Below are 5,919 nucleotides of genomic sequence, written 5' to 3' on the forward strand. Positions count from 1 at the left end.
TTTCACTTTGTATTTATTAGCACAAATAAAGTACTTGCTTAATGCCTGGCTCAGGGCAAATGCTAACTAAATGTGAACTATTACATATCCATCCACGTTACGGGATTACTGCATCATCCAAGTGAGAAACCTGTATCCATTACTGCTCTAAGTGTGATCAAAGATCAGTCATATAAAAACCTTCATCCTTTCTGAACCATGTTTATGTTGGACTCTCCCTGAGATGGTTACTCTAGAAGTTTCCAGTGAGAGAGAAGCTGATGTCCTGAGAGGCCCCGCACCTCCTCTGTTCTTCCCCTCGGATCCCCTCTCTCCAAGTGCAGGGCCCCAGCCGCCTGCAGCAGGGCCATGTGACCTCGAGTGGCAGGCGTCCTCCTGTCTCTAGGGTCTGAGAGTGTAAGAAACTTTGTTTTCCCCAGCCTGTCCTCTGTGGCTGCGCCTGACTGACCGTCTCATAAAAGAATCCAGACAGGTCTCCAGAGGCAGAAGTTCTTCCATGCCATCTCAGCTCCCACCCTGATTTCGCTTTCTGGAGATTTGGACTAGTCCAGGTAGGCTGGGTCACGCTGAAGAAAAACAGCCCCAAGTCTTCGTGGCTCCTAACATGGAGTCGTGTGTTACACACAGCATGTATCCGGGGGCCGGCCGGGCTCCCGAGGCTCCTCGCCAGGGCCCAGGGGGCTGTGGCCATCACCATCCATCTCAAAGGCTATCCGTGGCCTCCGCAGTGGGGGAGCGTCTCCTCCTGGCAATAAAATACTCCAGGCTGAGGGGACAAATGTCACTTCTCATACTTCCTTGGCCAGGACTAGTCACATGACCCCAACCCAATCACAAGGGCACAGGGAGATGCCATCGCACCACATGCCTGAGGGCAGAGTTTGGGAAAGAATATGAAGAATGACATTGATAACAACCTCAGACCTCTGATCAGGGTATCTGCCAGGCGGCTGGGATCACCTGTGCAGGAGCCGGGGAGCAGCCGTGTCCTGGGCTGGGAGTGCGGCTATGTGGAGCCTGTTGGGACCTACCTGGGGCATGAGAGTGCTGAAGAGGAGAAAGGACCGCTGATGGGCCAGGGCCTGGGGCTGTGGTGGGGACAGCCTACCTTCCATCTGGCCAGGAGCCCAGGTTCCACTGCTGTAAAATCAGGACAGTGTTTCCTGTCCTGCAGAATTTAGTAAAAATGAATTGAAATGGATGAGTGACATCGGAAACATGCCTTTCTACTCCATGCAGCTTCCGTGGAAGGTGATACTTTTTGGTGGAAAAGCCGTTGCCCTACTGAGCCCTTTGATGAATTTGGGTGAGCAAATTGGAAAGCAGGAGCTTGACACAGGGGCTCGGAGGGCACAGGCTGGAGAGGGCTCAGGCTGGAGAGGGCTCATTACCATGTTGTGTGTGCTTACAGAAACAAGATAGTCCTGAGGTGTCTTTGGGGGTGACTTTATTTGGGATGGCTTTGAGGAAGGTGATGGAGGTTATGGAAGCATCCAAGTCCCCTACACCTGTCCCCATCAAAACTGAGAACTGACCAACTGTTCTGTGTAACAGAAGGTTTGGGGTTCTTGTGGCGGCCCACAAGACTGGGGAACAAAAGAGGGAAATGGGAAGGAAGCAGTGTGATGGAGAGAGGCCAGCAGGCACGGTAACCTCCAGGGCAAGTCTCCTGCAGGTATTCTGAGAACAGGTTTAACTTTGAAGCCATGATATGAGGTATAAGCCCCAATTTCCTTCTCCTGAAATCTTGAGTGAACTCCCTCTGTTGACAGGTTTGCTCCTGCACCATGAGCACTCAACATGCGGCCCTGTGTCGTCTGTCATGTCAAAGCCAGCCTGTGGACACAGAGGCCCTCTCTGCTTCCTAGGGTCGGAGTGGGGAGAAAGCATATCAAACGCCTGGTCTTGGTCCTGGTCCTGCCCAGCACAGGAAGACATGCTGCTAAGGTTCCAGTTTGCTCTCTGAAGCCTCAGATAGCCTGCCCCAGTTGGGTGGCACAGTTCCTCTTCTGACCAGAGAAATGGGGAAGAGGGCAACAGAAAGACCAAAGAAACACCGGGAGATCAGGAGTAATCTCATTAATCTGCCTGGGCATACCATTTTGCAGATAAAACAAACAGCCCTGGAGGGGTCAGCTTTCCCATAGTAACCGAACCAGCCAGTGGTACAGCCAGGGGGAGGATCCACACCTGCTTCCTCAACCAGTGGAGAAAGGAAACTGGGGCACAGAGAGGGAAGGCCTTGCACAAAGTCACACAGCAATTCCGTAGCAGAGCCAGGAAGCAAGCACTCCAGATCCTGTCTCTTCTGGCTGCCAGCCTGGGAAAGCTGCCCAACCCTTTCACCCATTTTTTGCCTGGTGCTGGGGGAGGGGGTTGTAGGGAGAGGCAGCATGATCTTCCGAGAAATCCAGTCAGGCCCAGACACTAGGGGCTGAACCAGTCCTGCTTGCACCCCAGCTGGGAGCTGCATTCTGAAAGCTGACCTGAGTGAGACAATTCTCGGAGGACAGAGGTGCTCAGGGTGGGAAGCCAGGCATGGTGCTCAGCCTGCATGTGTGGTCTCATTGAAGTCTTGTGTGGCCCTGTGAGGTGGCAACTGCTGTCTTCTCTTGTTCCAGAGAGGAAACTGAGGCCCAGGGCTCACAGTCCAGTGCTCACACTCCCCTGGTGGGCACTGGAGGCTAGAGAGGCCTGGCTGAAGGCCCATAAGGAGGGGGAGGGGCACCCAGAGCCCGGATGCTTTCCCGGCCTGGAGCTGCTCCTGCCGGATTCTTGGGGCAGCCAGAGCAGGAAGGCAGGAACAATGGGCAGCCGGCAGCAGGGGGGTGCTCGGTTCCGGGGCAGGGTGGGGCCAGCAGTAGGAGACTGTGGGAATGAGGACCCTGCAGAGGAGACTGACAAGATTAACCACTAACATTGTTTGAGCACTTACTGTATGCCAGGACCTTAGATGGATTATTTCATGGAATCCTCACTTTATGCCTATTTTAGCCCTAATTACAGATGAAGAAATTGAGGCATAGAGAGTTTAAGTAAAATGCCCAGGGTAAGTAAGAGGTGAAAACAAGATTTGAATCTAAGCAGTCTGGCTCCAGATCCTATGCTCTTAACCACTATAAATTTTATACACACACACACACTCATGCTATATATACTTTCTCACAGTTTCCCCTTTGCACTTGTATCATTGACGGCTTTCTATGTCATAAATATTGTCCTCAGTTATCATCCTTGTTTAAAGTCCTACCGGGCTGGGGAGATCTTGTTCATGTATCACTGGAAAGGGTCCAGGCCCAGAGCAGGTCTGCCCAGGGCCCTCTGGCAGTGTGTGGGTTCTTGATTTCATGCAGGAAAGATTTCACAACACAAGTCCAGGCAATCTTGACAGTATGTTTATTAAAGCTGGGACAGTGAAGCAAGAAGGGCTTAGGGTAGAAGAAGCAAGCCTTGCTGCTCTTCACGCAGTGCTGGCAAAGTTGGCCGCATGGCCTCAGGGAAGAAGCTGTCAGTCCCAGTGTCTGGCTTGCATCCCCCGCACTCCACACCCTGATCTCCCGCCACAGTGTTTGCAGCAGCCCTTACACTTGGGGAAGTCCTCCCACGTGGCGCATTTGCTACAAAGGATCTTGTTGTCCATGGCCACAAAGGTCTCATTGGCCAATGGCTGAAGGCACTTGGCACAGGGGAAGCAGGTGTCGTGCCAGTGGTGGTTCTCACAGTGCATCTCCTTGGAGTCCGGCTGACGGGCCTGCAGCTCCCACAGGTGCTGGCGCACAACCTGTCAAAGCCCTGCAGGCAGGAGCGCAGGCGATCCTTCTCTCTACTTCTGCAGGGAGTTCCTGCAGTGCAGACAGCCCTCAACATCTCACGGTGCCCGCCGTGTGCCTGGAGAGGCCTCACACTGTATGGAGAAGGGGATGTATTCCTCAAGGGCTGGACATAGTTGTCAACAGTGCTGCCTGGGGCCGCTGGGCCGCCAAGCTGTCCGGGGGACTGAGCTCCCTAGGCCCAGCGCCGGGCTCCCTCTAATCTACACTGGTGATGACGATGGCACCAAGAGGTGGGCTGGTGGCTGCTTCCCCCCTCCGAATCTCCATCAAAAGCCCCTCCATCACCCAAAAAACTCATCATCTAGATAAAATAAGGTACTTATTATGTTAATGAAGCTTTCAGAAAAGCCCCTCCCACCGCCAGTCAGATTGCAGCATCCAACCCTCCCGCAGAGGATTTCCAGTGACAGCCCAGCTGGTCCTTGCTCGCTGGGTCCCAGCTTTGAACGCAGTGGAGAGAAGTCTGGAAGCATCCAATCTGGGAGGGTTGGCAGCGGGCGGTGCTGGCATCCTTGGGAAGGGAGCTGTGGGAGAGAAGACAGAGCTGGGGCGGAGAGATCAGGACCTGCGGACATACCCTTCCTTGTCCCTCCATCGAGCTGTGCCTGAAGCCAACTGCCTACCCTTAAGCTTTTCAGTTCAGGAACCAATGAAATGCCTTTTTCACTTAAGCCAGTTTGAAGTGTATTTTCTGTTGCTCACAAGCAGAAGAATCTTGACTTTCGCTGAATTTATTTGATTCTATGGCATCATTCATTATAAGATAATTTTAAAAATTTAATAAATTTGGAGAAAAAAGAAGCATATTAGGGGTGCCCCTTAAAAAAACAGACACAGGTATGTTTTTATGTATTAAGTTGTACATCACAGTCTCCTTTGATGATTTGATCAAACTTCTTCACATTTAGAGTCTAAACTTTCTTTGGTTGAATTGGGCAAGTTTCACTTCTTCTAACTGCATTGTCTTGCCAGTGATAGCCCTCTGTACACTTGATAACCTTTTATTTTCACGTGGCATCATTTTAGAAGTCATTCTAAGTGCAACTTGGGATCTGGTAAAATTCCATCAACCTTGATCACAGCCATCCAAACAATGGGATGGCAGGCAGTGACTAAAGTCACCCTCCACATCCTGGCTGCTATTTTCCTTCCGATCAATTTAGGGGCACATCCTCATTCCAGAAATGTTAAGATGTGTGTGTGGAGCCAGTGTTCAGAACTAGTTATGATCATAGTTACCTTTTCCTATGAGTCAAGCAATGAGCTAAGCAGATCAGAGGTATGGCGTGGGGCAAGTAACATCATCACTCAGGTTCTGTTTTTTTGTTGTTGTTAATTCTCAGCTGGTGTGGCTCAGTGGCTGAGCATTGACCCAAGCACCAAGAAGTTGCCAGTTCGATTCCTGTTCAGGGCACATGCCTAGGTTGTGGGCCAAATCCCCAGTGGGGGGCATGCAGGAGGCAGCCAATCGATGTTCTCTTTCATCTATGTTTCTCTCTCCTCCTCTCCCTTCCTCTCTCTCTAAATTCAATAAAGAAAAAAAATTTTTTTTTTAGATTGAAAGGAGAGAGAAAGAAACATTGATGTGAGAGAAACACATTAATTGGTTGCCTCCTGCACACGTCCCAACCCAAGGCCAGGGATTGAACCTGCAACCCTTGACTGGGAATCAAAACTGAGACCCTTTAATCCAAAGGCCAACACTCTATCCACTGAGCCACACTGGCCAGGGCATCACTCTGGTTCTTAGTTGTCACATCTATAAATGACAATAATAGCTTCATAGATTTGTTGGGAAGATTAAATGATTACTTAGAATAGTGTTGGCATGTAAGAATTATCCAATAAGTATCAGGTATTAGCATTTTATTTAATTCTCACAACTACCTTTTGAAGTCAATATGACAACCCTACTTTATGGTGTACTACACTGAGATTAAGGACAAGAAGTGGTATGTCCAAGGTCACTCATCTGGGAAGGGGTGGTGGATCTGGGACTCCAAGCCAGATTTATGTTTTTAACCATAAGCCATCTTGACTTCCAGCCAATGGCTGAGCTCCTGACCTGAGGTCCAGGGTGGGGTGA

Source organism: Molossus molossus, unplaced genomic scaffold (genome assembly GCF_014108415.1).
Source record: "Molossus molossus isolate mMolMol1 unplaced genomic scaffold, mMolMol1.p scaffold_m16_p_6, whole genome shotgun sequence".
Lineage (NCBI taxonomy): Eukaryota > Metazoa > Chordata > Mammalia > Chiroptera > Molossidae > Molossus > Molossus molossus.